Source organism: Nycticebus coucang, chromosome 2 (assembly GCF_027406575.1).
Source record: "Nycticebus coucang isolate mNycCou1 chromosome 2, mNycCou1.pri, whole genome shotgun sequence".
NCBI classification, from domain to species: Eukaryota; Metazoa; Chordata; class Mammalia; order Primates; family Lorisidae; genus Nycticebus; species Nycticebus coucang.
Window position 1 is genome coordinate 139,950,610 of NC_069781.1, and position 26,406 is coordinate 139,977,015.

The 26,406-nt window shown below is 63.7% G+C and overlaps 8 pseudogenes; all 8 read left to right on the forward strand.

The window, feature by feature from the left end:
- Nucleotides 1–1,005: 1,005 nt before the first annotated feature.
- Nucleotides 1,006–1,080, forward strand: LOC128580256 (uncharacterized; annotated as a pseudogene).
- Nucleotides 1,081–4,623: 3,543 nt separating this feature from the next.
- Nucleotides 4,624–4,698, forward strand: LOC128580257 (uncharacterized; annotated as a pseudogene).
- Nucleotides 4,699–8,241: 3,543 nt separating this feature from the next.
- On the forward strand, nucleotides 8,242–8,316 carry LOC128580258 (uncharacterized; annotated as a pseudogene).
- A 3,543-nt stretch (nucleotides 8,317–11,859) lies between these two features.
- Nucleotides 11,860–11,934, forward strand: LOC128580259 (uncharacterized; annotated as a pseudogene).
- A 3,543-nt stretch (nucleotides 11,935–15,477) lies between these two features.
- Nucleotides 15,478–15,552, forward strand: LOC128580260 (uncharacterized; annotated as a pseudogene).
- A 3,543-nt stretch (nucleotides 15,553–19,095) lies between these two features.
- On the forward strand, nucleotides 19,096–19,170 carry LOC128580262 (uncharacterized; annotated as a pseudogene).
- A 3,543-nt stretch (nucleotides 19,171–22,713) lies between these two features.
- On the forward strand, nucleotides 22,714–22,788 carry LOC128580263 (uncharacterized; annotated as a pseudogene).
- Nucleotides 22,789–26,331: 3,543 nt separating this feature from the next.
- LOC128580264 (uncharacterized) lies at nucleotides 26,332–26,406 on the forward strand (annotated as a pseudogene).

Below are 26,406 nucleotides of genomic sequence, written 5' to 3' on the forward strand. Positions count from 1 at the left end.
GACATGGCGTGAGGAGGGTCCGGGTCCATTGGCGGCAGCAGGGCTCACAAGCAAATCCTGCCGAGCGCCTGTGCCCTTTGCCAGCGTGCCGGAGTTGCCCTGTGCTTGGCATGTTGCGCCGCAGCACGTGCCGCCGGATCTCACGGGGGCACCCGGGGTGTAAGTCTTGGTCGTGGGCAATGGCCCAAGTCCGTGGGCAGGGAGAGGACATTGGCCACCTGAGGTCAGCCCCGAGTCCTGATGGTGAGTTTGTCTGGGGAGCGGGCGGCGCGATGGCCCAGACTCGATTAGGCGACTCGGGGAGGGAGTGCGCAATGTGCCAAGAGTCGGGCGAGGAGTTCCAAAGAGGGAGCGTGTGTGGCCAAGGCCCCTAGGGGCTCGCTGGGGCTTCAGTCGCTCTCACATTGAGATCGTCCATTTTTCTCAGATTTCAGCTGCACCAGCAGCATCCCATGCGCGGTGAAGCGATTGGCATCCAGTTCCGAGCTTGTCAGCCGGGCCTAGGGATCACGGGCAGCCTTGGACTGGGATCGTGACCTTCCGACCGTACGGGGCTGCTGCCGCTTGTGGGGCCGTTTCCCTTCGCTCGTGCCCACGAGCGGAAAGAAGGCATGTGGTCCTCAGCGGTCCCCTGACGCCCGCTCTCCTTCCGGCAGGGCGTGGACCGAGAAGTGGCCTTTTGGGGGACGGGCGGTGAGGTCCCTGGTATGGAGGCAGAAAGGCTCTAGGGAGCAGTTGCGCCTGCCACCGCCACGGTCCAGCGGGAATCCTGTCGAGCGGTAAGGACTGTGTGGGCCGATCCCCGCTGTGACTCCTAAGGAGGGGATGGTGAGGTGGTGTGGAGGCGGGGCGCGGGCCACGCCAGCCAGCCGTGGGGCCGGGCGTGGAGTGCGATGCGGTGCCTCTGCTGGGACACAGTGGGCCCGTGCGTCCCGGGGTGACACGGAGCCACGCGCTCGGTGTCTGCCACGTATGGAGCTCCAGGTCCCGTCAATCAATGTGCCTGGATCGATGATGTCTACAAAAAAATGGAAACTTTTGAAATCTGAACAAAATGAGTGAGGACTTGAGCTGAGGTCTAGCACGGGGACCATGCCAGTAGACACACATGTGGAGGGAGCTCCGTTTGTTCAGCTGGTGGTAGCCAGAAGGCCCGTGGTGTCCGGCATGCCAAGCTGCTCACATCCGATTGGGGCCGATTCGCTGCCCGGCGCTCTGTCAGGAACCAGACCTTGGGGGCTCTAAAGTGGAGAGGCGTGGGTTGCCTGCCTGGCGGCCTCCTTCCAGGCATGGCCAGAGCTCAAGCCTTGGGACTCCCAGGTGGACGGGAGGTGCCCCCTGGCCGTGGCCTCAGTGGGTTTCTTTCCCCCGTGACGTCCGAAGGCCCGATTTTGCCGTGGATGTGCCGGTGCCAGTTTGAGGCGGGCGTGATAGGAACGCGGTCGTCCGGGCCAGCCTCCAGGGCGATGTGAGCAGGGTGGTTGTGGTCCTCCACGTGGCGCGACCAATGTGGGGCCCCAGCTGCGACAAGTGCTTGGTGGGGGGCGGTGTCCCATTGGGCCTATGGTGCTTCCCCTGCACTCTCCAGATGGGGTGTGATGCGATCCAGTGACCACGGACCCGCGGACCAAGGAAGTGCTGAATGGGACACGTGCAGCAGACCCCTCCACCGCAAAGCTCAAGACAGTGGACCCGTGAGGTAACACCCAGTGGCGAGTAGACGTCCCAGCGTGGGCTGTTTGCAAATCGCGGGAACCCGGCCCGGAATTTCCCTAGCGTCCACCTCGGGCTGGTGAGCCCAGAGAGAGTCGGGCGTAGGTGAACAGAGGGTGTCCCTATGGGTGAGCTGTGCCTTGTTGCGCTGCCGTCCTCACCTGGCTTGATATTGGACGTCCAGCCCGAGCCTGATCTGCGGGCAGAGGTGGGGAGGACCTTCGTCTCTGAGGCAACTTTGAGACGATAATCAGGTCTGGTCTAATGGGGCGCTCTCATCCCTCGAAACTTCCCACAGGACGCCGCGGGCCAGGAGCTGTGTTCCCCCTGGGCGAATGGCTTCTTCTCCCTGAAGGCCAGACCGGCAGGAACAGGCGGGACCTGCTGGCACCGATGCTGCCCTCTCACATCCTCCCGGTCCAGCCGCCTGTGCGCCCTCCCTGAGCCTTGACTGGCGAACGTGCCTTCCCTCCCCCTCAGGGGCATCCTGTCGCTTTGAGGAGAGCGAGAGCCTGGCGCTGCCTGTCGGGCTGAGGCCCGCCCTTTCTCCGTGCTGAGGTCGCGTGAGAGGGTGTGTCCCTGGGCCGCAGACAGCTGAGGGCATCGCGGTCTGCCCCACGTCCGGGGCCCCTGGTCCCCTGTTGTCGATGTGCCTGGATCGATGATGACAGAACCCAAAGGATTTCCTTGCCGTCTGAACGAAATGAGTGACCGGGCCACTTCTGTGAGGTGAGGTCCAGCACGGGGACCGTGCACGACAGCCACCCGGAGGGAGTTGTGTGGGGCAGGCCGCAGTGAGCACACAGCCTGGTCCGCGGGGACAAGCCGGGTCCTCGGACGGACGTCTGCCCGCTTGCCTTGGCCAGCGGAAATGAATGGTGCCTGTTCTCTGGCTTGACCCTTGAGCGTTGGATCAGCCGTGCCGTTCAGACGCAGGGGAAAGAGGCCGTGGGGGCAAGACCTTGACTAGGGAGAGGATAGGGCATGGCCACTGCCCGTACTCGTGACACTCAGGCATTTGTCGGAGGTGCCAGGACCTGGCGTGTGAAAAACAGCCCCTGTGAGGGCCAGGGTCTGGGCACCGGCCACCGAAGTGGCCGTTGGTCCCGGTCATTGTCCTTCGAGCAGAACAAATCCCGGCGGGCTCCCCTGGGGATGTCACCAGGGGCTGCCGACTGAGCCGCTCAGGTGGGGCCTGGTGGCTCCACTCTGTTGCTCTCTCCCTTGGAGCTGAGCCCATGCTGAGCCGCATGCAGTTGTGCCCGGGACGGTGCTCTGCATGGCGGTTTTCATGCAGAGCAGGTGGCGTTTGCGCCTGAGCAGGGTGATGAGATGAAGGACGGAATAGATATGAGTGCAAGCGGAAAAGGCAATTTCATCTGTGCTGTACACGGGCAGCCCTCTCCTTTGGGACTGAGGTGCCAGTGGATGCGGCTGCCAAGCGCATTCGGTCAGCCTGTCAGTCGTTTGGGACGTCGTTTGTCTCTGCTGGGGCCACCAATTAGAGCAGGTGGGAGGACGCGTGTGGTTTGGGTACCGCGATAGGCCACGGAGGGCCTCGGGGTCTCGTGCGGCCTGGGCGCGGTGCACCCTCGTAGGATCCTGGATCCGGAGGCCCAAGGAGGGCAGGGACCTTCGTACATGGGCGCGGGCGCTCCAGCTCCATGCTGGCTCAAGCCTGGTCCGATACCGGCTGCTGGTCTTGCCAAATCTGGCATGATTAGGTGGGCTCTGAACCCACCCTCCGGGACAGGCCAAGAGATTCCAGCGTGTACCCGGGGATAGGCTAGCAGGGTGACGGGTGGTTTGGAGCGGGATGTGCCGAGTGCTCGCCACGAGGCTGATTCGGCAGAAGTGGCATCCCCCTGAAGCGAGACTTCAGTCAGTCTGATTCTCCTGGGCGAGGACATGGCGTGAGGAGGGTCCGGGTCCATTGGCGGCAGCAGGGCTCACAAGCAAATCCTGCCGAGCGCCTGTGCCCTTTGCCAGCGTGCCGGAGTTGCCCTGTGCTTGGCATGTTGCGCCGCAGCACGTGCCGCCGGATCTCACGGGGGCACCCGGGGTGTAAGTCTTGGTTGTGGGCAATGGCCCAAGTCCGTGGGCAGGGAGAGGACATTGGCCACCTGAGGTCAGCCCCGAGTCCTGATGGTGAGTTTGTCTGGGGAGCGGGCGGCGCGATGGCCCAGACTCGATTAGGCGACTCGGGGAGGGAGTGCGCAATGTGCCAAGAGTCGGGCGAGGAGTTCCAAAGAGGGAGCGTGTGTGGCCAAGGCCCCTAGGGGCTCGCTGGGGCTTCAGTCGCTCTCACATTGAGATCGTCCATTTTTCTCAGATTTCAGCTGCACCAGCAGCATCCCATGCGCGGTGAAGCGATTGGCATCCAGTTCCGAGCTTGTCAGCCGGGCCTAGGGATCACGGGCAGCCTTGGACTGGGATCGTGACCTTCCGACCGTACGGGGCCGCTGCCGCTTGTGGGGCCGTTTCCCTTCGCTCGTGCCCACGAGCGGAAAGAAGGCATGTGGTCCTCAGCGGTCCCCTGACGCCCGCTCTCCTTCCGGCAGGGCGTGGACCGAGAAGTGGCCTTTTGGGGGACGGGCGGTGAGGTCCCTGGTATGGAGGCAGAAAGGCTCTAGGGAGCAGTTGCGCCTGCCACCGCCACGGTCCAGCGGGAATCCTGTCGAGCGGTAAGGACTGTGTGGGCCGATCCCCGCTGTGACTCCTAAGGAGGGGATGGTGAGGTGGTGTGGAGGCGGGGCGCGGGCCACGCCAGCCAGCCGTGGGGCCGGGCGTGGAGTGCGATGCGGTGCCTCTGCTGGGACACAGTGGGCCCGTGCGTCCCGGGGTGACACGGAGCCACGCGCTCGGTGTCTGCCACGTATGGAGCTCCAGGTCCCGTCAATCAATGTGCCTGGATCGATGATGTCTACAAAAAAATGGAAACTTTTGAAATCTGAACAAAATGAGTGAGGACTTGAGCTGAGGTCTAGCACGGGGACCATGCCAGTAGACACACATGTGGAGGGAGCTCCGTTTGTTCAGCTGGTGGTAGCCAGAAGGCCCGTGGTGTCCGGCATGCCAAGCTGCTCACATCCGATTGGGGCCGATTCGCTGCCCGGCGCTCTGTCAGGAACCAGACCTTGGGGGCTCTAAAGTGGAGAGGCGTGGGTTGCCTGCCTGGCGGCCTCCTTCCAGGCATGGCCAGAGCTCAAGCCTTGGGACTCCCAGGTGGACGGGAGGTGCCCCCTGGCCGTGGCCTCAGTGGGTTTCTTTCCCCCGTGACGTCCGAAGGCCCGATTTTGCCGTGGATGTGCCGGTGCCAGTTTGAGGCGGGCGTGATAGGAACGCGGTCGTCCGGGCCAGCCTCCAGGGCGATGTGAGCAGGGTGGTTGTGGTCCTGCACGTGGCGCGACCAATGTGGGGCCCCAGCTGCGACAAGTGCTTGGTGGGGGGCGGTGTCCCATTGGGCCTATGGTGCTTCCCCTGCACTCTCCAGATGGGGTGTGATGCGATCCAGTGACCACGGACCCGCGGACCAAGGAAGTGCTGAATGGGACACGTGCAGCAGACCCCTCCACCGCAAAGCTCAAGACAGTGGACCCGTGAGGTAACACCCAGTGGCGAGTAGACGTCCCAGCGTGGGCTGTTTGCAAATCGCGGGAACCCGGCCCGGAATTTCCCTAGCGTCCACCTCGGGCTGGTGAGCCCAGAGAGAGTCGGGCGTAGGTGAACAGAGGGTGTCCCTATGGGTGAGCTGTGCCTTGTTGCGCTGCCGTCCTCACCTGGCTTGATATTGGACGTCCAGCCCGAGCCTGATCTGCGGGCAGAGGTGGGGAGGACCTTCGTCTCTGAGGCAACTTTGAGACGATAATCAGGTCTGGTCTAATGGGGCGCTCTCATCCCTCGAAACTTCCCACAGGACGCCGCGGGCCAGGAGCTGTGTTCCCCCTGGGCGAATGGCTTCTTCTCCCTGAAGGCCAGACCGGCAGGAACAGGCGGGACCTGCTGGCACCGATGCTGCCCTCTCACATCCTCCCGGTCCAGCCGCCTGTGCGCCCTCCCTGAGCCTTGACTGGCGAACGTGCCTTCCCTCCCCCTCAGGGGCATCCTGTCGCTTTGAGGAGAGCGAGAGCCTGGCGCTGCCTGTCGGGCTGAGGCCCGCCCTTTCTCCGTGCTGAGGTCGCGTGAGAGGGTGTGTCCCTGGGCCGCAGACAGCTGAGGGCATCGCGGTCTGCCCCACGTCCGGGGCCCCTGGTCCCCTGTTGTCGATGTGCCTGGATCGATGATGACAGAACCCAAAGGATTTCCTTGCCGTCTGAACGAAATGAGTGACCGGGCCACTTCTGTGAGGTGAGGTCCAGCACGGGGACCGTGCACGACAGCCACCCGGAGGGAGTTGTGTGGGGCAGGCCGCAGTGAGCACACAGCCTGGTCCGCGGGGACAAGCCGGGTCCTCGGACGGACGTCTGCCCGCTTGCCTTGGCCAGCGGAAATGAATGGTGCCTGTTCTCTGGCTTGACCCTTGAGCGTTGGATCAGCCGTGCCGTTCAGACGCAGGGGAAAGAGGCCGTGGGGGCAAGACCTTGACTAGGGAGAGGATAGGGCATGGCCACTGCCCGTACTCGTGACACTCAGGCATTTGTCGGAGGTGCCAGGACCTGGCGTGTGAAAAACAGCCCCTGTGAGGGCCAGGGTCTGGGCACCGGCCACCGAAGTGGCCGTTGGTCCCGGTCATTGTCCTTCGAGCAGAACAAATCCCGGCGGGCTCCCCTGGGGATGTCACCAGGGGCTGCCGACTGAGCCGCTCAGGTGGGGCCTGGTGGCTCCACTCTGTTGCTCTCTCCCTTGGAGCTGAGCCCATGCTGAGCCGCATGCAGTTGTGCCCGGGACGGTGCTCTGCATGGCGGTTTTCATGCAGAGCAGGTGGCGTTTGCGCCTGAGCAGGGTGATGAGATGAAGGACGGAATAGATATGAGTGCAAGCGGAAAAGGCAATTTCATCTGTGCTGTACACGGGCAGCCCTCTCCTTTGGGACTGAGGTGCCAGTGGATGCGGCTGCCAAGCGCATTCGGTCAGCCTGTCAGTCGTTTGGGACGTCGTTTGTCTCTGCTGGGGCCACCAATTAGAGCAGGTGGGAGGACGCGTGTGGTTTGGGTACCGCGATAGGCCACGGAGGGCCTCGGGGTCTCGTGCGGCCTGGGCGCGGTGCACCCTCGTAGGATCCTGGATCCGGAGGCCCAAGGAGGGCAGGGACCTTCGTACATGGGCGCGGGCGCTCCAGCTCCATGCTGGCTCAAGCCTGGTCCGATACCGGCTGCTGGTCTTGCCAAATCTGGCATGATTAGGTGGGCTCTGAACCCACCCTCCGGGACAGGCCAAGAGATTCCAGCGTGTACCCGGGGATAGGCTAGCAGGGTGACGGGTGGTTTGGAGCGGGATGTGCCGAGTGCTCGCCACGAGGCTGATTCGGCAGAAGTGGCATCCCCCTGAAGCGAGACTTCAGTCAGTCTGATTCTCCTGGGCGAGGACATGGCGTGAGGAGGGTCCGGGTCCATTGGCGGCAGCAGGGCTCACAAGCAAATCCTGCCGAGCGCCTGTGCCCTTTGCCAGCGTGCCGGAGTTGCCCTGTGCTTGGCATGTTGCGCCGCAGCACGTGCCGCCGGATCTCACGGGGGCACCCGGGGTGTAAGTCTTGGTCGTGGGCAATGGCCCAAGTCCGTGGGCAGGGAGAGGACATTGGCCACCTGAGGTCAGCCCCGAGTCCTGATGGTGAGTTTGTCTGGGGAGCGGGCGGCGCGATGGCCCAGACTCGATTAGGCGACTCGGGGAGGGAGTGCGCAATGTGCCAAGAGTCGGGCGAGGAGTTCCAAAGAGGGAGCGTGTGTGGCCAAGGCCCCTAGGGGCTCGCTGGGGCTTCAGTCGCTCTCACATTGAGATCGTCCATTTTTCTCAGATTTCAGCTGCACCAGCAGCATCCCATGCGCGGTGAAGCGATTGGCATCCAGTTCCGAGCTTGTCAGCCGGGCCTAGGGATCACGGGCAGCCTTGGACTGGGATCGTGACCTTCCGACCGTACGGGGCCGCTGCCGCTTGTGGGGCCGTTTCCCTTCGCTCGTGCCCACGAGCGGAAAGAAGGCATGTGGTCCTCAGCGGTCCCCTGACGCCCGCTCTCCTTCCGGCAGGGCGTGGACCGAGAAGTGGCCTTTTGGGGGATGGGCGGTGAGGTCCCTGGTATGGAGGCAGAAAGGCTCTAGGGAGCAGTTGCGCCTGCCACCGCCACGGTCCAGCGGGAATCCTGTCGAGCGGTAAGGACTGTGTGGGCCGATCCCCGCTGTGACTCCTAAGGAGGGGATGGTGAGGTGGTGTGGAGGCGGGGCGCGGGCCACGCCAGCCAGCCGTGGGGCCGGGCGTGGAGTGCGATGCGGTGCCTCTGCTGGGACACAGTGGGCCCGTGCGTCCCGGGGTGACACGGAGCCACGCGCTCGGTGTCTGCCACGTATGGAGCTCCAGGTCCCGTCAATCAATGTGCCTGGATCGATGATGTCTACAAAAAAATGGAAACTTTTGAAATCTGAACAAAATGAGTGAGGACTTGAGCTGAGGTCTAGCACGGGGACCATGCCAGTAGACACACATGTGGAGGGAGCTCCGTTTGTTCAGCTGGTGGTAGCCAGAAGGCCCGTGGTGTCCGGCATGCCAAGCTGCTCACATCCGATTGGGGCCGATTCGCTGCCCGGCGCTCTGTCAGGAACCAGACCTTGGGGGCTCTAAAGTGGAGAGGCGTGGGTTGCCTGCCTGGCGGCATCCTTCCAGGCATGGCCAGAGCTCAAGCCTTGGGACTCCCAGGTGGACGGGAGGTGCCCCCTGGCCGTGGCCTCAGTGGGTTTCTTTCCCCCGTGACGTCCGAAGGCCCGATTTTGCCGTGGATGTGCCGGTGCCAGTTTGAGGCGGGCGTGATAGGAACGCGGTCGTCCGGGCCAGCCTCCAGGGCGATGTGAGCAGGGTGGTTGTGGTCCTCCACGTGGCGCGACCAATGTGGGGCCCCAGCTGCGACAAGTGCTTGGTGGGGGGCGGTGTCCCATTGGGCCTATGGTGCTTCCCCTGCACTCTCCAGATGGGGTGTGATGCGATCCAGTGACCACGGACCCGCGGACCAAGGAAGTGCTGAATGGGACACGTGCAGCAGACCCCTCCACCGCAAAGCTCAAGACAGTGGACCCGTGAGGTAACACCCAGTGGCGAGTAGACGTCCCAGCGTGGGCTGTTTGCAAATCGCGGGAACCCGGCCCGGAATTTCCCTAGCGTCCACCTCGGGTTGGTGAGCCCAGAGAGAGTCGGGCGTAGGTGAACAGAGGGTGTCCCTATGGGTGAGCTGTGCCTTGTTGCGCTGCCGTCCTCACCTGGCTTGATATTGGACGTCCAGCCCGAGCCCGATCTGCGGGCAGAGGTGGGGAGGACCTTCGTCTCTGAGGCAACTTTGAGACGATAATCAGGTCTGGTCTAATGGGGCGCTCTCATCCCTCGAAACTTCCCACAGGACGCCGCGGGCCAGGAGCTGTGTTCCCCCTGGGCGAATGGCTTCTTCTCCCTGAAGGCCAGACCGGCAGGAACAGGCGGGACCTGCTGGCACCGATGCTGCCCTCTCACATCCTCCCGGTCCAGCCGCCTGTGCGCCCTCCCTGAGCCTTGACTGGCGAACGTGCCTTCCCTCCCCCTCAGGGGCATCCTGTCGCTTTGAGGAGAGCGAGAGCCTGGCGCTGCCTGTCGGGCTGAGGCCCGCCCTTTCTCCGTGCTGAGGTCGCGTGAGAGGGTGTGTCCCTGGGCCGCAGACAGCTGAGGGCATCGCGGTCTGCCCCACGTCCGGGGCCCCTGGTCCCCTGTTGTCGATGTGCCTGGATCGATGATGACAGAACCCAAAGGATTTCCTTGCCGTCTGAACGAAATGAGTGACCGGGCCACTTCTGTGAGGTGAGGTCCAGCACGGGGACCGTGCACGACAGCCACCCGGAGGGAGTTGTGTGGGGCAGGCCGCAGTGAGCACACAGCCTGGTCCGCGGGGACAAGCCGGGTCCTCGGACGGACGTCTGCCCGCTTGCCTTGGCCAGCGGAAATGAATGGTGCCTGTTCTCTGGCTTGACCCTTGAGCGTTGGATCAGCCGTGCCGTTCAGACGCAGGGGAAAGAGGCCGTGGGGGCAAGACCTTGACTAGGGAGAGGATAGGGCATGGCCACTGCCCGTACTCGTGACACTCAGGCATTTGTCGGAGGTGCCAGGACCTGGCGTGTGAAAAACAGCCCCTGTGAGGGCCAGGGTCTGGGCACCGGCCACCGAAGTGGCCGTTGGTCCCGGTCATTGTCCTTCGAGCAGAACAAATCCCGGCGGGCTCCCCTGGGGATGTCACCAGGGGCTGCCGACTGAGCCGCTCAGGTGGGGCCTGGTGGCTCCACTCTGTTGCTCTCTCCCTTGGAGCTGAGCCCATGCTGAGCCGCATGCAGTTGTGCCCGGGACGGTGCTCTGCATGGCAGTTTTCATGCAGAGCAGGTGGCGTTTGCGCCTGAGCAGGGTGATGAGATGAAGGACGGAATAGATATGAGTGCAAGCGGAAAAGGCAATTTCATCTGTGCTGTACACGGGCAGCCCTCTCCTTTGGGACTGAGGTGCCAGTGGATGCGGCTGCCAAGCGCATTCGGTCAGCCTGTCAGTCGTTTGGGACGTCGTTTGTCTCTGCTGGGGCCACCAATTAGAGCAGGTGGGAGGACGCGTGTGGTTTGGGTACCGCGATAGGCCACGGAGGGCCTCGGGGTCTCGTGCGGCCTGGGCGCGGTGCACCCTCGTAGGATCCTGGATCCGGAGGCCCAAGGAGGGCAGGGACCTTCGTACATGGGCGCGGGCGCTCCAGCTCCATGCTGGCTCAAGCCTGGTCCGATACCGGCTGCTGGTCTTGCCAAATCTGGCATGATTAGGTGGGCTCTGAACCCACCCTCCGGGACAGGCCAAGAGATTCCAGCGTGTACCCGGGGATAGGCTAGCAGGGTGACGGGTGGTTTGGAGCGGGATGTGCCGAGTGCTCGCCACGAGGCTGATTCGGCAGAAGTGGCATCCCCCTGAAGCGAGACTTCAGTCAGTCTGATTCTCCTGGGCGAGGACATGGCGTGAGGAGGGTCCGGGTCCATTGGCGGCAGCAGGGCTCACAAGCAAATCCTGCCGAGCGCCTGTGCCCTTTGCCAGCGTGCCGGAGTTGCCCTGTGCTTGGCATGTTGCGCCGCAGCACGTGCCGCCGGATCTCACGGGGGCACCCGGGGTGTAAGTCTTGGTCGTGGGCAATGGCCCAAGTCCGTGGGCAGGGAGAGGACATTGGCCACCTGAGGTCAGCCCCGAGTCCTGATGGTGAGTTTGTCTGGGGAGCGGGCGGCGCGATGGCCCAGACTCGATTAGGCGACTCGGGGAGGGAGTGCGCAATGTGCCAAGAGTCGGGCGAGGAGTTCCAAAGAGGGAGCGTGTGTGGCCAAGGCCCCTAGGGGCTCGCTGGGGCTTCAGTCGCTCTCACATTGAGATCGTCCATTTTTCTCAGATTTCAGCTGCACCAGCAGCATCCCATGCGCGGTGAAGCGATTGGCATCCAGTTCCGAGCTTGTCAGCCGGGCCTAGGGATCACGGGCAGCCTTGGACTGGGATCGTGACCTTCCGACCGTACGGGGCCGCTGCCGCTTGTGGGGCCGTTTCCCTTCGCTCGTGCCCACGAGCGGAAAGAAGGCATGTGGTCCTCAGCGGTCCCCTGACGCCCGCTCTCCTTCCGGCAGGGCGTGGACCGAGAAGTGGCCTTTTGGGGGACGGGCGGTGAGGTCCCTGGTATGGAGGCAGAAAGGCTCTAGGGAGCAGTTGCGCCTGCCACCGCCACGGTCCAGCGGGAATCCTGTCGAGCGGTAAGGACTGTGTGGGCCGATCCCCGCTGTGACTCCTAAGGAGGGGATGGTGAGGTGGTGTGGAGGCGGGGCGCGGGCCACGCCAGCCAGCCGTGGGGCCGGGCGTGGAGTGCGATGCGGTGCCTCTGCTGGGACACAGTGGGCCCGTGCGTCCCGGGGTGACACGGAGCCACGCGCTCGGTGTCTGCCACGTATGGAGCTCCAGGTCCCGTCAATCAATGTGCCTGGATCGATGATGTCTACAAAAAAATGGAAACTTTTGAAATCTGAACAAAATGAGTGAGGACTTGAGCTGAGGTCTAGCACGGGGACCATGCCAGTAGACACACATGTGGAGGGAGCTCCGTTTGTTCAGCTGGTGGTAGCCAGAAGGCCCGTGGTGTCCGGCATGCCAAGCTGCTCACATCCGATTGGGGCCGATTCGCTGCCCGGCGCTCTGTCAGGAACCAGACCTTGGGGGCTCTAAAGTGGAGAGGCGTGGGTTGCCTGCCTGGCGGCCTCCTTCCAGGCATGGCCAGAGCTCAAGCCTTGGGACTCCCAGGTGGACGGGAGGTGCCCCCTGGCCGTGGCCTCAGTGGGTTTCTTTCCCCCGTGACGTCCGAAGGCCCGATTTTGCCGTGGATGTGCCGGTGCCAGTTTGAGGCGGGCGTGATAGGAACGCGGTCGTCCGGGCCAGCCTCCAGGGCGATGTGAGCAGGGTGGTTGTGGTCCTCCACGTGGCGCGACCAATGTGGGGCCCCAGCTGCGACAAGTGCTTGGTGGGGGGCGGTGTCCCATTGGGCCTATGGTGCTTCCCCTGCACTCTCCAGATGGGGTGTGATGCGATCCAGTGACCACGGACCCGCGGACCAAGGAAGTGCTGAATGGGACACGTGCAGCAGACCCCTCCACCGCAAAGCTCAAGACAGTGGACCCGTGAGGTAACACCCAGTGGCGAGTAGACGTCCCAGCGTGGGCTGTTTGCAAATCGCGGGAACCCGGCCCGGAATTTCCCTAGCGTCCACCTCGGGTTGGTGAGCCCAGAGAGAGTCGGGCGTAGGTGAACAGAGGGTGTCCCTATGGGTGAGCTGTGCCTTGTTGCGCTGCCGTCCTCACCTGGCTTGATATTGGACGTCCAGCCCGAGCCCGATCTGCGGGCAGAGGTGGGGAGGACCTTCGTCTCTGAGGCAACTTTGAGACGATAATCAGGTCTGGTCTAATGGGGCGCTCTCATCCCTCGAAACTTCCCACAGGACGCCGCGGGCCAGGAGCTGTGTTCCCCCTGGGCGAATGGCTTCTTCTCCCTGAAGGCCAGACCGGCAGGAACAGGCGGGACCTGCTGGCACCGATGCTGCCCTCTCACATCCTCCCGGTCCAGCCGCCTGTGCGCCCTCCCTGAGCCTTGACTGGCGAACGTGCCTTCCCTCCCCCTCAGGGGCATCCTGTCGCTTTGAGGAGAGCGAGAGCCTGGCGCTGCCTGTCGGGCTGAGGCCCGCCCTTTCTCCGTGCTGAGGTCGCGTGAGAGGGTGTGTCCCTGGGCCGCAGACAGCTGAGGGCATCGCGGTCTGCCCCACGTCCGGGGCCCCTGGTCCCCTGTTGTCGATGTGCCTGGATCGATGATGACAGAACCCAAAGGATTTCCTTGCCGTCTGAACGAAATGAGTGACCGGGCCACTTCTGTGAGGTGAGGTCCAGCACGGGGACCGTGCACGACAGCCACCCGGAGGGAGTTGTGTGGGGCAGGCCGCAGTGAGCACACAGCCTGGTCCGCGGGGACAAGCCGGGTCCTCGGACGGACGTCTGCCCGCTTGCCTTGGCCAGCGGAAATGAATGGTGCCTGTTCTCTGGCTTGACCCTTGAGCGTTGGATCAGCCGTGCCGTTCAGACGCAGGGGAAAGAGGCCGTGGGGGCAAGACCTTGACTAGGGAGAGGATAGGGCATGGCCACTGCCCGTACTCGTGACACTCAGGCATTTGTCGGAGGTGCCAGGACCTGGCGTGTGAAAAACAGCCCCTGTGAGGGCCAGGGTCTGGGCACCGGCCACCGAAGTGGCCGTTGGTCCCGGTCATTGTCCTTCGAGCAGAACAAATCCCGGCGGGCTCCCCTGGGGATGTCACCAGGGGCTGCCGACTGAGCCGCTCAGGTGGGGCCTGGTGGCTCCACTCTGTTGCTCTCTCCCTTGGAGCTGAGCCCATGCTGAGCCGCATGCAGTTGTGCCCGGGACGGTGCTCTGCATGGCGGTTTTCATGCAGAGCAGGTGGCGTTTGCGCCTGAGCAGGGTGATGAGATGAAGGACGGAATAGATATGAGTGCAAGCGGAAAAGGCAATTTCATCTGTGCTGTACACGGGCAGCCCTCTCCTTTGGGACTGAGGTGCCAGTGGATGCGGCTGCCAAGCGCATTCGGTCAGCCTGTCAGTCGTTTGGGACGTCGTTTGTCTCTGCTGGGGCCACCAATTAGAGCAGGTGGGAGGACGCGTGTGGTTTGGGTACCGCGATAGGCCACGGAGGGCCTCGGGGTCTCGTGCGGCCTGGGCGCGGTGCACCCTCGTAGGATCCTGGATCCGGAGGCCCAAGGAGGGCAGGGACCTTCGTACATGGGCGCGGGCGCTCCAGCTCCATGCTGGCTCAAGCCTGGTCCGATACCGGCTGCTGGTCTTGCCAAATCTGGCATGATTAGGTGGGCTCTGAACCCACCCTCCGGGACAGGCCAAGAGATTCCAGCGTGTACCCGGGGATAGGCTAGCAGGGTGACGGGTGGTTTGGAGCGGGATGTGCCGAGTGCTCGCCACGAGGCTGATTCGGCAGAAGTGGCATCCCCCTGAAGCGAGACTTCAGTCAGTCTGATTCTCCTGGGCGAGGACATGGCGTGAGGAGGGTCCGGGTCCATTGGCGGCAGCAGGGCTCACAAGCAAATCCTGCCGAGCGCCTGTGCCCTTTGCCAGCGTGCCGGAGTTGCCCTGTGCTTGGCATGTTGCGCCGCAGCACGTGCCGCCGGATCTCACGGGGGCACCCGGGGTGTAAGTCTTGGTCGTGGGCAATGGCCCAAGTCCGTGGGCAGGGAGAGGACATTGGCCACCTGAGGTCAGCCCCGAGTCCTGATGGTGAGTTTGTCTGGGGAGCGGGCGGCGCGATGGCCCAGACTCGATTAGGCGACTCGGGGAGGGAGTGCGCAATGTGCCAAGAGTCGGGCGAGGAGTTCCAAAGAGGGAGCGTGTGTGGCCAAGGCCCCTAGGGGCTCGCTGGGGCTTCAGTCGCTCTCACATTGAGATCGTCCATTTTTCTCAGATTTCAGCTGCACCAGCAGCATCCCATGCGCGGTGAAGCAATTGGCATCCAGTTCCGAGCTTGTCAGCCGGGCCTAGGGATCACGGGCAGCCTTGGACTGGGATCGTGACCTTCCGACCGTACGGGGCCGCTGCCGCTTGTGGGGCCGTTTCCCTTCGCTCGTGCCCACGAGCGGAAAGAAGGCATGTGGTCCTCAGCGGTCCCCTGACGCCCGCTCTCCTTCCGGCAGGGCGTGGACCGAGAAGTGGCCTTTTGGGGGACGGGCGGTGAGGTCCCTGGTATGGAGGCAGAAAGGCTCTAGGGAGCAGTTGCGCCTGCCACCGCCACGGTCCAGCGGGAATCCTGTCGAGCGGTAAGGACTGTGTGGGCCGATCCCCGCTGTGACTCCTAAGGAGGGGATGGTGAGGTGGTGTGGAGGCGGGGCGCGGGCCACGCCAGCCAGCCGTGGGGCCGGGCGTGGAGTGCGATGCGGTGCCTCTGCTGGGACACAGTGGGCCCGTGCGTCCCGGGGTGACACGGAGCCACGCGCTCGGTGTCTGCCACGTATGGAGCTCCAGGTCCCGCCAATCAATGTGCCTGGATCGATGATGTCTACAAAAAAATGGAAACTTTTGAAATCTGAACAAAATGAGTGAGGACTTGAGCTGAGGTCTAGCACGGGGACCATGCCAGTAGACACACATGTGGAGGGAGCTCCGTTTGTTCAGCTGGTGGTAGCCAGAAGGCCCGTGGTGTCCGGCATGCCAAGCTGCTCACATCCGATTGGGGCCGATTCGCTGCCCGGCGCTCTGTCAGGAACCAGACCTTGGGGGCTCTAAAGTGGAGAGGCGTGGGTTGCCTGCCTGGCGGCATCCTTCCAGGCATGGCCAGAGCTCAAGCCTTGGGACTCCCAGGTGGACGGGAGGTGCCCCCTGGCCGTGGCCTCAGTGGGTTTCTTTCCCCCGTGACGTCCGAAGGCCCGATTTTGCCGTGGATGTGCCGGTGCCAGTTTGAGGCGGGCGTGATAGGAACGCGGTCGTCCGGGCCAGCCTCCAGGGCGATGTGAGCAGGGTGGTTGTGGTCCTCCACGTGGCGCGACCAATGTGGGGCCCCAGCTGCGACAAGTGCTTGGTGGGGGGCGGTGTCCCATTGGGCCTATGGTGCTTCCCCTGCACTCTCCAGATGGGGTGTGATGCGATCCAGTGACCACGGACCCGCGGACCAAGGAAGTGCTGAATGGGACACGTGCAGCAGACCCCTCCACCGCAAAGCTCAAGACAGTGGACCCGTGAGGTAACACCCAGTGGCGAGTAGACGTCCCAGCGTGGGCTGTTTGCAAATCGCGGGAACCCGGCCCGGAATTTCCCTAGCGTCCACCTCGGGTTGGTGAGCCCAGAGAGAGTCGGGCGTAGGTGAACAGAGGGTGTCCCTATGGGTGAGCTGTGCCTTGTTGCGCTGCCGTCCTCACCTGGCTTGATATTGGACGTCCAGCCCGAGCCCGATCTGCGGGCAGAGGTGGGGAGGACCTTCGTCTCTGAGGCAACTTTGAGACGATAATCAGGTCTGGTCTAATGGGGCGCTCTCATCCCTCGAAACTTCCCACAGGACGCCGCGGGCCAGGAGCTGTGTTCCCCCTGGGCGAATGGCTTCTTCTCCCTGAAGGCCAGACCGGCAGGAACAGGCGGGACCTGCTGGCACCGATGCTGCCCTCTCACATCCTCCCGGTCCAGCCGCCTGTGCGCCCTCCCTGAGCCTTGACTGGCGAACGTGCCTTCCCTCCCCCTCAGGGGCATCCTGTCGCTTTGAGGAGAGCGAGAGCCTGGCGCTGCCTGTCGGGCTGAGGCCCGCCCTTTCTCCGTGCTGAGGTCGCGTGAGAGGGTGTGTCCCTGGGCCGCAGACAGCTGAGGGCATCGCGGTCTGCCCCACGTCCGGGGCCCCTGGTCCCCTGTTGTCGATGTGCCTGGATCGATGATGACAGAACCCAAAGGATTTCCTTGCCGTCTGAACGAAATGAGTGACCGGGCCACTTCTGTGAGGTGAGGTCCAGCACGGGGACCGTGCACGACAGCCACCCGGAGGGAGTTGTGTGGGGCAGGCCGCAGTGAGCACACAGCCTGGTCCGCGGGGACAAGCCGGGTCCTCGGACGGACGTCTGCCCGCTTGCCTTGGCCAGCGGAAATGAATGGTGCCTGTTCTCTGGCTTGACCCTTGAGCGTTGGATCAGCCGTGCCGTTCAGACGCAGGGGAAAGAGGCCGTGGGGGCAAGACCTTGACTAGGGAGAGGATAGGGCATGGCCACTGCCCGTACTCGTGACACTCAGGCATTTGTCGGAGGTGCCAGGACCTGGCGTGTGAAAAACAGCCCCTGTGAGGGCCAGGGTCTGGGCACCGGCCACCGAAGTGGCCGTTGGTCCCGGTCATTGTCCTTCGAGCAGAACAAATCCCGGCGGGCTCCCCTGGGGATGTCACCAGGGGCTGCCGACTGAGCCGCTCAGGTGGGGCCTGGTGGCTCCACTCTGTTGCTCTCTCCCTTGGAGCTGAGCCCATGCTGAGCCGCATGCAGTTGTGCCCGGGACGGTGCTCTGCATGGCGGTTTTCATGCAGAGCAGGTGGCGTTTGCGCCTGAGCAGGGTGATGAGATGAAGGACGGAATAGATATGAGTGCAAGCGGAAAAGGCAATTTCATCTGTGCTGTACACGGGCAGCCCTCTCCTTTGGGACTGAGGTGCCAGTGGATGCGGCTGCCAAGCGCATTCGGTCAGCCTGTCAGTCGTTTGGGACGTCGTTTGTCTCTGCTGGGGCCACCAATTAGAGCAGGTGGGAGGACGCGTGTGGTTTGGGTACCGCGATAGGCCACGGAGGGCCTCGGGGTCTCGTGCGGCCTGGGCGCGGTGCACCCTCGTAGGATCCTGGATCCGGAGGCCCAAGGAGGGCAGGGACCTTCGTACATGGGCGCGGGCGCTCCAGCTCCATGCTGGCTCAAGCCTGGTCCGATACCGGCTGCTGGTCTTGCCAAATCTGGCATGATTAGGTGGGCTCTGAACCCACCCTCCGGGACAGGCCAAGAGATTCCAGCGTGTACCCGGGGATAGGCTAGCAGGGTGACGGGTGGTTTGGAGCGGGATGTGCCGAGTGCTCGCCACGAGGCTGATTCGGCAGAAGTGGCATCCCCCTGAAGCGAGACTTCAGTCAGTCTGATTCTCCTGGGCGAGGACATGGCGTGAGGAGGGTCCGGGTCCATTGGCGGCAGCAGGGCTCACAAGCAAATCCTGCCGAGCGCCTGTGCCCTTTGCCAGCGTGCCGGAGTTGCCCTGTGCTTGGCATGTTGCGCCGCAGCACGTGCCGCCGGATCTCACGGGGGCACCCGGGGTGTAAGTCTTGGTCGTGGGCAATGGCCCAAGTCCGTGGGCAGGGAGAGGACATTGGCCACCTGAGGTCAGCCCCGAGTCCTGATGGTGAGTTTGTCTGGGGAGCGGGCGGCGCGATGGCCCAGACTCGATTAGGCGACTCGGGGAGGGAGTGCGCAATGTGCCAAGAGTCGGGCGAGGAGTTCCAAAGAGGGAGCGTGTGTGGCCAAGGCCCCTAGGGGCTCGCTGGGGCTTCAGTCGCTCTCACATTGAGATCGTCCATTTTTCTCAGATTTCAGCTGCACCAGCAGCATCCCATGCGCGGTGAAGCGATTGGCATCCAGTTCCGAGCTTGTCAGCCGGGCCTAGGGATCACGGGCAGCCTTGGACTGGGATCGTGACCTTCCGACCGTACGGGGCCGCTGCCGCTTGTGGGGCCGTTTCCCTTCGCTCGTGCCCACGAGCGGAAAGAAGGCATGTGGTCCTCAGCGGTCCCCTGACGCCCGCTCTCCTTCCGGCAGGGCGTGGACCGAGAAGTGGCCTTTTGGGGGACGGGCGGTGAGGTCCCTGGTATGGAGGCAGAAAGGCTCTAGGGAGCAGTTGCGCCTGCCACCGCCACGGTCCAGCGGGAATCCTGTCGAGCGGTAAGGACTGTGTGGGCCGATCCCCGCTGTGACTCCTAAGGAGGGGATGGTGAGGTGGTGTGGAGGCGGGGCGCGGGCCACGCCAGCCAGCCGTGGGGCCGGGCGTGGAGTGCGATGCGGTGCCTCTGCTGGGACACAGTGGGCCCGTGCGTCCCGGGGTGACACGGAGCCACGCGCTCGGTGTCTGCCACGTATGGAGCTCCAGGTCCCGCCAATCAATGTGCCTGGATCGATGATGTCTACAAAAAAATGGAAACTTTTGAAATCTGAACAAAATGAGTGAGGACTTGAGCTGAGGTCTAGCACGGGGACCATGCCAGTAGACACACATGTGGAGGGAGCTCCGTTTGTTCAGCTGGTGGTAGCCAGAAGGCCCGTGGTGTCCGGCATGCCAAGCTGCTCACATCCGATTGGGGCCGATTCGCTGCCCGGCGCTCTGTCAGGAACCAGACCTTGGGGGCTCTAAAGTGGAGAGGCGTGGGTTGCCTGCCTGGCGGCCTCCTTCCAGGCATGGCCAGAGCTCAAGCCTTGGGACTCCCAGGTGGACGGGAGGTGCCCCCTGGCCGTGGCCTCAGTGGGTTTCTTTCCCCCGTGACGTCCGAAGGCCCGATTTTGCCGTGGATGTGCCGGTGCCAGTTTGAGGCGGGCGTGATAGGAACGCGGTCGTCCGGGCCAGCCTCCAGGGCGATGTGAGCAGGGTGGTTGTGGTCCTCCACGTGGCGCGACCAATGTGGGGCCCCAGCTGCGACAAGTGCTTGGTGGGGGGCGGTGTCCCATTGGGCCTATGGTGCTTCCCCTGCACTCTCCAGATTGGGTGTGATGCGATCCAGTGACCACGGACCCGCGGACCAAGGAAGTGCTGAATGGGACACGTGCAGCAGACCCCTCCACCGCAAAGCTCAAGACAGTGGACCCGTGAGGTAACACCCAGTGGCGAGTAGACGTCCCAGCGTGGGCTGTTTGCAAATCGCGGGAACCCGGCCCGGAATTTCCCTAGCGTCCACCTCGGGTTGGTGAGCCCAGAGAGAGTCGGGCGTAGGTGAACAGAGGGTGTCCCTATGGGTGAGCTGTGCCTTGTTGCGCTGCCGTCCTCACCTGGCTTGATATTGGACGTCCAGCCCGAGCCCGATCTGCGGGCAGAGGTGGGGAGGACCTTCGTCTCTGAGGCAACTTTGAGACGATAATCAGGTCTGGTCTAATGGGGCGCTCTCATCCCTCGAAACTTCCCACAGGACGCCGCGGGCCAGGAGCTGTGTTCCCCCTGGGCGAATGGCTTCTTCTCCCTGAAGGCCAGACCGGCAGGAACAGGCGGGACCTGCTGGCACCGATGCTGCCCTCTCACATCCTCCCGGTCCAGCCGCCTGTGCGCCCTCCCTGAGCCTTGACTGGGGAACGTGCCTTCCCTCCCCCTCAGGGGCATCCTGTCGCTTTGAGGAGAGCGAGAGCCTGGCGCTGCCTGTCGGGCTGAGGCCCGCCCTTTCTCCGTGCTGAGGTCGCGTGAGAGGGTGTGTCCCTGGGCCGCAGACAGCTGAGGGCATCGCGGTCTGCCCCACGTCCGGGGCCCCTGGTCCCCTGTTGTCGATGTGCCTGGATCGATGATGACAGAACCCAAAGGATTTCCTTGCCGTCTGAACGAAATGAGTGACCGGGCCACTTCTGTGAGGTGAGGTCCAGCACGGGGACCGTGCACGACAGCCACCCGGAGGGAGTTGTGTGGGGCAGGCCGCAGTGAGCACACAGCCTGGTCCGCGGGGACAAGCCGGGTCCTCGGACGGACGTCTGCCCGCTTGCCTTGGCCAGCGGAAATGAATGGTGCCTGTTCTCTGGCTTGACCCTTGAGCGTTGGATCAGCCGTGCCGTTCAGACGCAGGGGAAAGAGGCCGTGGGGGCAAGACCTTGACTAGGGAGAGGATAGGGCATGGCCACTGCCCGTACTCGTGACACTCAGGCATTTGTCGGAGGTGCCAGGACCTGGCGTGTGAAAAACAGCCCCTGTGAGGGCCAGGGTCTGGGCACCGGCCACCGAAGTGGCCGTTGGTCCCGGTCATTGTCCTTCGAGCAGAACAAATCCCGGCGGGCTCCCCTGGGGATGTCACCAGGGGCTGCCGACTGAGCCGCTCAGGTGGGGCCTGGTGGCTCCACTCTGTTGCTCTCTCCCTTGGAGCTGAGCCCATGCTGAGCCGCATGCAGTTGTGCCCGGGACGGTGCTCTGCATGGCGGTTTTCATGCAGAGCAGGTGGCGTTTGCGCCTGAGCAGGGTGATGAGATGAAGGACGGAATAGATATGAGTGCAAGCGGAAAAGGCAATTTCATCTGTGCTGTACACGGGCAGCCCTCTCCTTTGGGACTGAGGTGCCAGTGGATGCGGCTGCCAAGCGCATTCGGTCAGCCTGTCAGTCGTTTGGGACGTCGTTTGTCTCTGCTGGGGCCACCAATTAGAGCAGGTGGGAGGACGCGTGTGGTTTGGGTACCGCGATAGGCCACGGAGGGCCTCGGGGTCTCGTGCGGCCTGGGCGCGGTGCACCCTCGTAGGATCCTGGATCCGGAGGCCCAAGGAGGGCAGGGACCTTCGTACATGGGCGCGGGCGCTCCAGCTCCATGCTGGCTCAAGCCTGGTCCGATACCGGCTGCTGGTCTTGCCAAATCTGGCATGATTAGGTGGGCTCTGAACCCACCCTCCGGGACAGGCCAAGAGATTCCAGCGTGTACCCGGGGATAGGCTAGCAGGGTGACGGGTGGTTTGGAGCGGGATGTGCCGAGTGCTCGCCACGAGGCTGATTCGGCAGAAGTGGCATCCCCCTGAAGCGAGACTTCAGTCAGTCTGATTCTCCTGGGCGAGGACATGGCGTGAGGAGGGTCCGGGTCCATTGGCGGCAGCAGGGCTCACAAGCAAATCCTGCCGAGCGCCTGTGCCCTTTGCCAGCGTGCCGGAGTTGCCCTGTGCTTGGCATGTTGCGCCGCAGCACGTGCCGCCGGATCTCACGGGGGCACCCGGGGTGTAAGTCTTGGTCGTGGGCAATGGCCCAAGTCCGTGGGCAGGGAGAGGACATTGGCCACCTGAGGTCAGCCCCGAGTCCTGATGGTGAGTTTGTCTGGGGAGCGGGCGGCGCGATGGCCCAGACTCGATTAGGCGACTCGGGGAGGGAGTGCGCAATGTGCCAAGAGTCGGGCGAGGAGTTCCAAAGAGGGAGCGTGTGTGGCCAAGGCCCCTAGGGGCTCGCTGGGGCTTCAGTCGCTCTCACATTGAGATCGTCCATTTTTCTCAGATTTCAGCTGCACCAGCAGCATCCCATGCGCGGTGAAGCGATTGGCATCCAGTTCCGAGCTTGTCAGCCGGGCCTAGGGATCACGGGCAGCCTTGGACTGGGATCGTGACCTTCCGACCGTACGGGGCCGCTGCCGCTTGTGGGGCCGTTTCCCTTCGCTCGTGCCCACGAGCGGAAAGAAGGCATGTGGTCCTCAGCGGTCCCCTGACGCCCGCTCTCCTTCCGGCAGGGCGTGGACCGAGAAGTGGCCTTTTGGGGGACGGGCGGTGAGGTCCCTGGTATGGAGGCAGAAAGGCTCTAGGGAGCAGTTGCGCCTGCCACCGCCACGGTCCAGCGGGAATCCTGTCGAGCGGTAAGGACTGTGTGGGCCGATCCCCGCTGTGACTCCTAAGGAGGGGATGGTGAGGTGGTGTGGAGGCGGGGCGCGGGCCACGCCAGCCAGCCGTGGGGCCGGGCGTGGAGTGCGATGCGGTGCCTCTGCTGGGACACAGTGGGCCCGTGCGTCCCGGGGTGACACGGAGCCACGCGCTCGGTGTCTGCCACGTATGGAGCTCCAGGTCCCGTCAATCAATGTGCCTGGATCGATGATGTCTACAAAAAAATGGAAACTTTTGAAATCTGAACAAAATGAGTGAGGACTTGAGCTGAGGTCTAGCACGGGGACCATGCCAGTAGACACACATGTGGAGGGAGCTCCGTTTGTTCAGCTGGTGGTAGCCAGAAGGCCCGTGGTGTCCGGCATGCCAAGCTGCTCACATCCGATTGGGGCCGATTCGCTGCCCGGCGCTCTGTCAGGAACCAGACCTTGGGGGCTCTAAAGTGGAGAGGCGTGGGTTGCCTGCCTGGCGGCCTCCTTCCAGGCATGGCCAGAGCTCAAGCCTTGGGACTCCCAGGTGGACGGGAGGTGCCCCCTGGCCGTGGCCTCAGTGGGTTTCTTTCCCCCGTGACGTCCGAAGGCCCGATTTTGCCGTGGATGTGCCGGTGCCAGTTTGAGGCGGGCGTGATAGGAACGCGGTCGTCCGGGCCAGCCTCCAGGGCGATGTGAGCAGGGTGGTTGTGGTCCTCCACGTGGCGCGACCAATGTGGGGCCCCAGCTGCGACAAGTGCTTGGTGGGGGGCGGTGTCCCATTGGGCCTATGGTGCTTCCCCTGCACTCTCCAGATGGGGTGTGATGCGATCCAGTGACCACGGACCCGCGGACCAAGGAAGTGCTGAATGGGACACGTGCAGCAGACCCCTCCACCGCAAAGCTCAAGACAGTGGACCCGTGAGGTAACACCCAGTGGCGAGTAGACGTCCCAGCGTGGGCTGTTTGCAAATCGCGGGAACCCGGCCCGGAATTTCCCTAGCGTCCACCTCGGGTTGGTGAGCCCAGAGAGAGTCGGGCGTAGGTGAACAGAGGGTGTCCCTATGGGTGAGCTGTGCCTTGTTGCGCTGCCGTCCTCACCTGGCTTGATATTGGACGTCCAGCCCGAGCCCGATCTGCGGGCAGAGGTGGGGAGGACCTTCGTCTCTGAGGCAACTTTGAGACGATAATCAGGTCTGGTCTAATGGGGCGCTCTCATCCCTCGAAACTTCCCACAGGACGCCGCGGGCCAGGAGCTGTGTTCCCCCTGGGCGAATGGCTTCTTCTCCCTGAAGGCCAGACCGGCAGGAACAGGCGGGACCTGCTGGCACCGATGCTGCCCTCTCACATCCTCCCGGTCCAGCCGCCTGTGCGCCCTCCCTGAGCCTTGACTGGCGAACGTGCCTTCCCTCCCCCTCAGGGGCATCCTGTCGCTTTGAGGAGAGCGAGAGCCTGGCGCTGCCTGTCGGGCTGAGGCCCGCCCTTTCTCCGTGCTGAGGTCGCGTGAGAGGGTGTGTCCCTGGGCCGCAGACAGCTGAGGGCATCGCGGTCTGCCCCACGTCCGGGGCCCCTGGTCCCCTGTTGTCGATGTGCCTGGATCGATGATGACAGAACCCAAAGGATTTCCTTGCCGTCTGAACGAAATGAGTGACCGGGCCACTTCTGTGAGGTGAGGTCCAGCACGGGGACCGTGCACGACAGCCACCCGGAGGGAGTTGTGTGGGGCAGGCCGCAGTGAGCACACAGCCTGGTCCGCGGGGACAAGCCGGGTCCTCGGACGGACGTCTGCCCGCTTGCCTTGGCCAGCGGAAATGAATGGTGCCTGTTCTCTGGCTTGACCCTTGAGCGTTGGATCAGCCGTGCCGTTCAGACGCAGGGGAAAGAGGCCGTGGGGGCAAGACCTTGACTAGGGAGAGGATAGGGCATGGCCACTGCCCGTACTCGTGACACTCAGGCATTTGTCGGAGGTGCCAGGACCTGGCGTGTGAAAAACAGCCCCTGTGAGGGCCAGGGTCTGGGCACCGGCCACCGAAGTGGCCGTTGGTCCCGGTCATTGTCCTTCGAGCAGAACAAATCCCGGCGGGCTCCCCTGGGGATGTCACCAGGGGCTGCCGACTGAGCCGCTCAGGTGGGGCCTGGTGGCTCCACTCTGTTGCTCTCTCCCTTGGAGCTGAGCCCATGCTGAGCCGCATGCAGTTGTGCCCGGGACGGTGCTCTGCATGGCGGTTTTCATGCAGAGCAGGTGGCGTTTGCGCCTGAGCAGGGTGATGAGATGAAGGACGGAATAGATATGAGTGCAAGCGGAAAAGGCAATTTCATCTGTGCTGTACACGGGCAGCCCTCTCCTTTGGGACTGAGGTGCCAGTGGATGCGGCTGCCAAGCGCATTCGGTCAGCCTGTCAGTCGTTTGGGACGTCGTTTGTCTCTGCTGGGGCCACCAATTAGAGCAGGTGGGAGGACGCGTGTGGTTTGGGTACCGCGATAGGCCACGGAGGGCCTCGGGGTCTCGTGCGGCCTGGGCGCGGTGCACCCTCGTAGGATCCTGGATCCGGAGGCCCAAGGAGGGCAGGGACCTTCGTACATGGGCGCGGGCGCTCCAGCTCCATGCTGGCTCAAGCCTGGTCCGATACCGGCTGCTGGTCTTGCCAAATCTGGCATGATTAGGTGGGCTCTGAACCCACCCTCCGGGACAGGCCAAGAGATTCCAGCGTGTACCCGGGGATAGGCTAGCAGGGTGACGGGTGGTTTGGAGCGGGATGTGCCGAGTGCTCGCCACGAGGCTGATTCGGCAGAAGTGGCATCCCCCTGAAGCGAGACTTCAGTCAGTCTGATTCTCCTGGGCGAGGACATGGCGTGAGGAGGGTCCGGGTCCATTGGCGGCAGCAGGGCTCACAAGCAAATCCTGCCGAGCGCCTGTGCCCTTTGCCAGCGTGCCGGAGTTGCCCTGTGCTTGGCATGTTGCGCCGCAGCACGTGCCGCCGGATCTCACGGGGGCACCCGGGGTGTAAGTCTTGGTCGTGGGCAATGGCCCAAGTCCGTGGGCAGGGAGAGGACATTGGCCACCTGAGGTCAGCCCCGAGTCCTGATGGTGAGTTTGTCTGGGGAGCGGGCGGCGCGATGGCCCAGACTCGATTAGGCGACTCGGGGAGGGAGTGCGCAATGTGCCAAGAGTCGGGCGAGGAGTTCCAAAGAGGGAGCGTGTGTGGCCAAGGCCCCTAGGGGCTCGCTGGGGCTTCAGTCGCTCTCACATTGAGATCGTCCATTTTTCTCAGATTTCAGCTGCACCAGCAGCATCCCATGCGCGGTGAAGCGATTGGCATCCAGTTCCGAGCTTGTCAGCCGGGCCTAGGGATCACGGGCAGCCTTGGACTGGGATCGTGACCTTCCGACCGTACGGGGCCGCTGCCGCTTGTGGGGCCGTTTCCCTTCGCTCGTGCCCACGAGCGGAAAGAAGGCATGTGGTCCTCAGCGGTCCCCTGACGCCCGCTCTCCTTCCGGCAGGGCGTGGACCGAGAAGTGGCCTTTTGGGGGACGGGCGGTGAGGTCCCTGGTATGGAGGCAGAAAGGCTCTAGGGAGCAGTTGCGCCTGCCACCGCCACGGTCCAGCGGGAATCCTGTCGAGCGGTAAGGACTGTGTGGGCCGATCCCCGCTGTGACTCCTAAGGAGGGGATGGTGAGGTGGTGTGGAGGCGGGGCGCGGGCCACGCCAGCCAGCCGTGGGGCCGGGCGTGGAGTGCGATGCGGTGCCTCTGCTGGGACACAGTGGGCCCGTGCGTCCCGGGGTGACACGGAGCCACGCGCTCGGTGTCTGCCACGTATGGAGCTCCAGGTCCCGTCAATCAATGTGCCTGGATCGATGATGTCTACAAAAAAATGGAAACTTTTGAAATCTGAACAAAATGAGTGAGGACTTGAGCTGAGGTCT